This window comes from Impatiens glandulifera, unplaced genomic scaffold, assembly GCF_907164915.1.
Source record: "Impatiens glandulifera unplaced genomic scaffold, dImpGla2.1, whole genome shotgun sequence".
NCBI classification, from domain to species: domain Eukaryota; kingdom Viridiplantae; phylum Streptophyta; class Magnoliopsida; order Ericales; family Balsaminaceae; genus Impatiens; species Impatiens glandulifera.
The window spans coordinates 12,360-20,748 of record NW_025919118.1 but is presented as its reverse complement, the minus strand read 5'-3'; the positions used below and the strand labels follow the sequence as shown (position 1 = coordinate 20,748).

Sequence of the window (8,389 nt, the reverse complement as noted above, 5' to 3'; positions counted from 1 at the left end):
CCTAACCAAAACTCTCGATAAAGAGAGTGTTAAGTTAAGGAGTCTTTCTCGGCGTTCGGGCGGCCCAGCAACGACAAGTTCAACTTCACACACCAAGGGTTGCGGAGAGACAAAGACGGTTCTCTACGGAATCAAAGACGGCGCGGAGATTCTTTATAAAATGTTATATATATTTATATAATTCCAACGCAAGTTCATCCTTTAGAGGTTCGACTGAAAGGTTTAGGAACGAGCTCGAGTGATAACGAGAGAAATGGGAGAAGAGAAGAAATAACGTTAGGGATAACCCCATTAACACCAATCCATCCTCTTTATCAGTGGGCATAACCACTGTAATGATACCAGGATCAGTGCTTGTTCCAAACGACCTTTTTTGGGTTCTGGATACAAAAAGCTTCAAAGGCTGGTGGAATAAGTCTGGAGCTCTTGGTGAAGGTGCAGTTCTAATGAGATATTTCGGATATTTTAGAAGGTAAGGGCTGCCGTAGTTAAAAAACATTTTATTTTATTTCTTGCTTTCCATTAGCAGCAGGAAAGGAGTCTATCTATCTGCCTAGCTTTGGTAGATTTCCCCCAACGCAATCCACAGAAATTCCACGAATCCCTTGGTGGATAAGTCCGACGACTCAGCAGCAGTGCGGAATTTACTTTCTTGTCTCTATCAAAGGTAAAATCGAGGGACTGAATCTTATTTGCTGAATGTATGATCATACTTGTGAAATGACTATCGTGCCCTCACATGATTCAAATGCTCTGATTCGACTTCATGCCACGACGATCTATATGGAAGGGCTGTTTTGTTGATGCATTCCTTTATCGAAAGTTTTTTTTATTCTCAAACTAACTCCGCTGATCTACTCCCATGGCAAAGCTTACGCTATATCTGAGATACTCCCAGCCTCTCTCTCTATAAAAAAGCCCTTTCCCATATTGAATCTTTGACTTGAGCTTAGCCCTCTTCCTATCCTAAACCTCCTAGAATCACAAGGAACGATTGTGATGGTTGATCTGGCATATCGTCTGGGTACGCTGGTTCATCTGGGGCTGCTTGATCTGCTCTTAGGCAAAAGTAAAGATGCCTCTGGCTAAACCTCGGGGATTCAAACTCTTCGTTCTTTCATGCTGCTGAACGAACTAAACAGGCCAGAAATTCTATCAGATCTATTGTTGATTCAAACGGCACTATTCATTTAAAGACGCCACAGACGACGAAGGACCAATACCACCCGAGGTGTTTGCCTATAGGTCGGAGAAGATAGTAAGTGAAGATACTCGAACAAACCAACCGAGGCAAGCCTAACTCTTGTTTATTCTGCCGGTCGACGAGAGAGGCCATTATGCAACCTGACCTTATGCGCCTTATTTTCTTCTTCTCTATGCGTATGTCTCGATAATCTTTTAGGATAGCTTCCATGCCCATCTTATACAGCATTACACACCTCATGTGGATCTAGCTTTCAACAGCGTAGAACACATTATGAGAGATGTTGAAGGGGGCTGGTTGCTCCGTTATATGCATGCTAATGGGGCAAGTATGTTTTTCATTGTGGTTCACCTTCATATTTTTCGTGGTCTAAGACGGGAATACCATGCTCTCGACGCCTGTTTAAGGCCATAAATCGCTTTGCGCAGTTTGCAAACGTGATTGGGGAATGCCGGATTGACAAAACCAGGTGGTTGAGACATATAAACATCCTCTTACAAAGCACAAAGATATATGGCGAGATAGCCTGGGCTGACTACTATGACTACATGCACATCTAGTGCAGTGGCTTGGAAGCAATCTACCTTGACCATCTTCCGCAGTTCTAAAAAATCTACTGATCAAAGGCTGTAAGGGCAGACTGTTCTACATTCAGCCACTAATTCTGTTCTTTGATCGGGGGTGTGGAATGCCGGACCAATCATACGTGCCATGCCCAGCAGATGGAGTTCACGACTATCGCCGGTCCCGGTCTTTCTTTATCGAGCGAAGAGAGTACATCGGCTACAAGCCCCTCTAATGCAAACGAAACTCATTACATTAACATGATTGTTGCTTAAAACGCGGTTTCCTTGTTATCATGTACGTACCCCGACCCTTAATAAGTTTGAAAAGCTGTTTCCTCGCTTATCAAGGAAGCGATGTAGCTGGTATCCGCTCGCTTATGAATTCTCTGTCGCGATGCTTTGAGATGAAGGTCACCACACCAAGGTCCTTCATTATATCCTGGGTATGGAGGTCTCGCGTTCGCCTGATCGCTTAGTTCTGATATTATAGGTGACGTCTCGTAGGATAAAGCCCCCTCCCGACAGCGTAGAATGATCCAATAAATGAAAGAAAGGATCGGTTTTTTGGTTTCAACATCTAAATTTTACTTCCTCTTGCCTCACTGCAAAGTGATTTCCGAAAGCTCCCAATAGGCCAAGTAGCCGCAACTATTATCATGCTTTTAGTAGGAAGGAGCTGAGCTCCGACAACAGATTCATCGGTCACTGGATGCATGCTAACAGAAAAGAAGAAAGTCATCAGGTAGGTAAGCAAGCAGCCCTGGTGCCAAGCTAAAGACAAGGATCACATCAAAAAAAGCAAAAGCAAAGACGGGCCGAATATCTTTCACTCACTGAAAACCAAGCCTAACTTCTTGAATACCAGGAAATCGAAGATGTGCCAAATCGTTCTCTATCGAAGCGTAGTCTAGAGCCGGATGGATTCCACTTGAGCGAGAAGACGACTCTAAGTATGCTTACCACAGAATGACTATAGCACAGCTAGCTTGCTGTCACTTGGTATCGGATCTTTCCTAAATGAAGAATTTGCCCTTCGACGGGAACTCCTAGTCAATCAGTCCCGCCCTTCCTTCTTGTTAACACAGGAAAGATAACCCATTCTAAGGTAGAGCTCTGTGAGTCATACAACAAGGCTGTTCCTTTGTTAAAGCAATGTTCTTACTCGGGTTGGGAAGAAAGGATACTAAGATCTCTAGCTCAGAATGCCTAATGCCTATTATCTAGTCCTAGAAGCGCCTCCAGCTCACCCTTCGGGCCTCGCTTCCAGGAGCATTCTGCTAGACGTCCCGGCCTGGGAGCCCCATTCGCCTTTGGTACTTCAGTAGATCTTCAAAAAGAAAAAGCGCTACTTCAATGCAGCCTTAACTACAACTACATTACGCAAGGCCCATCGATACCTCTACCTATAGAGTAAAAAAAGTACCAGTGACGGTTACTTTGACGGGTTATGGATTCAGTCAGCTAAACTCTATCAAACTCCTCAATAAATATCAACAAAGAACATGTTGCGACCGGACCGGTTAGGCTTGGTTTAAAGCCTATCCAGTGTAAGGCGAGTTCCTTCACTCTATCGAGTTGAGTTCTTTTCTTAAATTATTAGGATAGTCAGGTTAGAAAAGAGGGCTTAGGATAGGACCCTTCCAACTATAGTATTCAGCCTTTTCCTTTCCTGCGGCAACTCTGTCTTTTTCATTCCGAAAGGGATAATTGTACATGCCGCTTGGATTTCCCCTGCTTCTTTGGTCATGTTCCGCCAATAGTACCCCTGTCTCTGCACGACCCTGTACAAGCTAACGTCTGTCCCGCAGCACCTTTGATGCAAGTCGTGGAGTATGGCTGTGGCTTGATTCTTGGCGACGCATTTGTACAATACTTCTCTTTGCCCTCTATGATACAGGGCGCCTTGATGCATGTAGTACTTTCTGAGTTCGTTGAGGTTAAACCCGAATTCTTGCAGTGCGCGAGCCAGTACTTTAGTTATAAGTCCCCTCGAAGGAAATGTTCCAATCGAATTCAAAGCTTTCTTATCAGCCCCAGGGAGTTCACCAGGTATAGGCTCAGGAAGCATGCTGCGAAATGATAATTTTCAAGAAGTCAAAAAAGAGCGCATGGGAAAGGCCAGGCCCATAGAAAGAGATAAAGTTGCAGAAGTGCTTCTAGATCTCATGGAATAAGGCAGAATTTAGAACAACACTTTCTCTCGCTTTCATAGAAAAAAATCATAATTTCGGAGATTCAATCCTGATTACATTACCGCAGGCCTAAATTGATCCATTTTGGGGACGAGTTGAAGGCAGAATGAATGGAGGGTTCCTACCCGGTTGGGGTCCACCATGTTGATAAATACAAGTGGGGAGGGGGAGTGGAAGTCGCGCCCAGAGCCAGCCTAGCTCAGTTCTATGGCGTGGTATATGCAAAGTGTGGCCGCATCTAGTCAGAGGTATTAGGTGGTCGCTTGGGAATGGGAAGAGGGTTCGGTTCTGGGTTGACGTCTGGACCGATATGTAATGGGTTGGTCGTACCTTTCAAGAATATGAATGACTCGCTATGAACTCGCGGTTTCTGGGTCATAATAAGAAGATTATGTAGGAGAGATGGCCGAGTGGTTCAAGGCGTAGCATTGGAACTGCTATGTAGGCTTTTGCGAGGGTTCAAATCCCTCTCTTTCCGTACCTGAACCTAATTCACCAACGTTACCGACCGCAATGTATCAAATACCAATCGATACCATTATTCCAAAAGTCAGACCTTTCTTTTTTTATCTATAAAGGTGAGCAGCTCAACTAGCAATAGCAAACGGCCCACTTATAGCCCTATTTTTCTCCTTTATTCGGGGACTTCAACGGGCTTTACAAGCTCATAACAATTCTTCACGTTTTCCTCAGCCCGGGGGAATGAATGAATTTAATTGACAGACTGATAGCAGCTTTCTGCCAATCGCTTGAAGGCAGGGAGTTGAAATAAACCCCACATTTATCGAATAAGCGCTTTTCGCTGTTAGGAAGATTTCGTTTAACAAATTCACAGGTGCCTACCTTTCTCGTAAGATCCCTATTTCGTAACTATAACGGAGGCAGTCTGCCCTTTCCTTTTCATGCCTAGTATCTTTAATGAAAGGATGAATTAAAATTCACATCACCCTCTCTTTCACATACAACATACGCGCCCAGTGGGGGAATCCTTTTAAGAGGATATTCCACTGTTTCCGGCGCCTGCGAACTTGATGCAAAGTATTCTGTTAGAAAGGAACTTCTTTCCCTTTTGAAGAGCAGAAAGTTATCATTTCGCTTCATTTTTAAATTGCGTCTTTCCGCACCTGCTTTTTTTCGTTCTGTTCTTTGCTTATGAGCGTAATAAGTAAGTCATGGCCTCTCAACACTTTTCGAGAAAATGATCATTCACTGTCAAGGTAGCCACTTTCTTTGGGCGGCAAGTCTTGCCCATCATTCGGAGTTAATGACAGCCCACGGAGCGGTATCTTGATGGGAACATTCCAAGTCCACCGCAGATGATTGAATCAGTATCGACTACTGGTGCCTATACCTTTATAGGCTCCTGGTGTTGGCTGTAGCCGTGGGAGGTGGGTGTCCGGGGTCCGATCAGATCAACCAGCGACCTTTTTACGAAACAAGGAGTGAAGCAAGGGCCAGGAGATTAACCTGGCCGAAGTAAGTCTTGTGTTCAATTCCGTGGGTTGGCTAGTTGGAAGGATTGCTTTCTGCCGTCTGTCTTTTCCTTCTCTCGACGCTAGGCTCAAGTCACACTTACAAAAGAAAAAGTGGAGTTGCTCATAGCTGACCGCACCATGGGCTAGCCCATACACCCACTACACGAGTAGAATACTTACTTAGTTAAGTAGAAAGGCCAACCTGAGAGCAAGGCAGGGAACGGGCCACTCTATCTTTTCTTTTTCTTTCCTAGTTTGGTGTTAAGGAACCACCCTCCAATTCAGATTCTTTATTCCCCCCAAGCCGGTTCATCTTTGCTTCCTTGCATGCCGCTTTGTTAACAACCGGCGAGACTCTCCATCTTCAAAGCCCTTCCTTCTGAACTATCAGGCATCACAGCCTATTCTATACTCTCACTTCTGAAAGAAGATCGGATTGGTGAACAGGATGCTAGTGAATCAGCTCTTAGGTAGCTAGAGATAGAAGAAGAACAGGATAGCCTTATGTTAGTGGCCCGGGTTGAAGGAATAAGCCTTGCTCTTTGCCTTAGCTTAGCACGCAATAGACGGAGGTATAGCTCTGAGTCTTATCTAGGAGTGTGAGAAGTATGAGCGGAAAGGCTCCTATACTGTTTGGAGGGCAGGAGGCATAGATGCCAAACAATCCTGACCCCTATCTATCGTCGTGGAAGCTGTTCCTAGGAAAGATTATGGTGATCGGGTATCGAATCAATTAATCCCCCAAACCAACTAAACCGGGGAAGCTTAGAGACAGAATGATAATATGAGAATAGAGGACGGACTATGTGAGGGGTGATAAAAAGGGGGGGGGAAGACAAAGAATTTCAGGCTTCGCTCGCTCTAACGCTCGTTTAGTAGACAGCGAGTGGAGTGCATAAGCCCCGAGAGGCGAGTACTACACGAGATCGTAAGTCAAGAACGGAACGAGCGAGCCTTGTCGGAGAAGCAGAGCGCCCTCGTCTTGCTTGCTTCTGGCGAAGCTTCTTAGTATAGGGTATTTTTTTATGCTATGCAACCTAATTAACTCGCTCATCGCTCTTGATCTGGGCGGGAAATATCAGCAGCGGCATTCCCCCCTTAACTCTATACAAACATATAGGAAAATGTTAAATCCTATCTTTAATTTGTTAACGTCTCAGAAACCAGTGATTAGACTCCTGCCTCAAACGTGGATGTAGATGTAGGCGTAGATCATCCTGTTGGCTAAGAAGAAAGATCGATACTTATTGACTTCTTTTGAGAACTTCCCAACTCCTACTGACTTAGATGATTTATAGACTGACTGACCTCTTAATGAGTTTCCGGCTCCTGGTTCGAAATGAACAGCCCTGCTAGTGGAGAAAAATCATGCCTAACTACACCCCACCCAACCGCCCTCCATCCTTTATGCTGCATCATTGCATCTAGATGATGATATTGGGTAAAAACTTTAAAAGACAAGCGTGACTCTGTCGTCTAGCTAATTCAAAAACTGGTACTGTGGGGCTCCCTTCTCCTGAGAACAAGGTAAATGAAGGTATTTTATACTATACCCCCATGAATCTTTGATTGGGCTTCTAAATGAACTTGACTCAAACCAGAGGTGAGGCCATAAGATAACTAAAAATGGAGCCCTGACCAGTTTGGAACCCAGTACCAAGTCTTGGATTCGGAAGAAAAGTAGGCGTAGAGGATATTGGGAAAGATCCAAAATCTGGTTAACTGCTTTAGGAGTGCCGGCTCCAGGCTAGAGAAAAGATAGGCTATGAAGCTGTGGAGTTTATAGCGAAAGTTTTCTTTTTAGTCACCGATGGCTAAGATCCTTCCCTCACTTGTGAAGCCACTTTTCTGCTCTGCATTTATGGATGAATGGTTACTATATGGTTAGAGTGGACACAAAAGACAAGGGGGCTAGTTGGGCCTTATTAGATCTGGTCCGATGGTGGTTTTTTTCTTTTATTCTTTTAGGAGTCTTCAAGTCACTCCAGCCCGTCTTTTTCGCATCATGATTTAAGAAACTGGCATTCAAATGGGACATCGTGTTTTCCCGTCTTTTTTGCAACATCTTAGGTCAATCAGTCCCGCCCTTCCTTCCGGAGCAGGCAGAATGTATGTCGGAACTCTACAGCCCATGGGAATCGACAATGAGCTACTTGTCCAACTATTCCAGCGCAGTTTGACCGGACCCGCGCTGACTTGGTTGATGAACACAGACCCAAATACCATTCTTAATGGTAAACTTTCTCCGATCTGCGATCCACTGGTAACCATTAGGATCTTCAAGTCTTATTAATTTCCCCCTTAAGTTATATATACAAGTTCAATTATCCGGTGCTCTCTTTCCTCTTCTTTCCATATCCGCTGTTCGTCAATAAAAGACTGACAGAGAACATTGAATACCAAAGTATTCGTTAGGCCTTTGATTATAGAAAATGACTGATTCCCCGAAAAGAGAATGAATGGAAGAAACAAATACAGAACTGACAGGTTGAGGGAGGAATGAAATGTCGACTTTCTCTTTTAGAAAAGATCTCAGTGACTCCCCATAAACAAAGACTTAAGAATATAAAAAGAAGACACTGAATGTTGAAAGCGAGAATGCACAACCTCATGGGCAAAGGAAGAACAATAAAAGGGACATTCTTTTTCACATAATCCGATGCTACGAATGGTACGCAAAAGTAATAGAATAAAGATGGACCAAGCTACTTATGGATGTAACCACAATTAACATCACTACGGTCGGGCTATCGAACACGGAGTAAGAAGTGAATTACGAGTCAGACCAATCTGCGAATCGAGCGAGCTCCCCTTGCATGCAATGATGTGGTGGTGAACCTATCATTCTAATTCAGTGCTCTCCGAACCGTGCGGGAAGGTTTCCCATCACACGGCTCACCAACTTGATCTGTAGCGGGAACTATATGTCCGAACAGGGCTGGAAAAAGAGAG

The 8,389-nt window shown here is 44.3% G+C and overlaps 1 non-coding gene across 1 annotated transcript; it reads left to right on the top strand.

Annotated features, from left to right (window-relative positions):
• Positions 1–4,358: 4,358 nt before the first annotated feature.
• TRNAS-GGA lies at positions 4,359–4,440 on the top strand. Its single transcript has one exon. It is a non-coding gene; the product is annotated as a tRNA-Ser (tRNA).
• Positions 4,441–8,389: the final 3,949 nt, after the last annotated feature.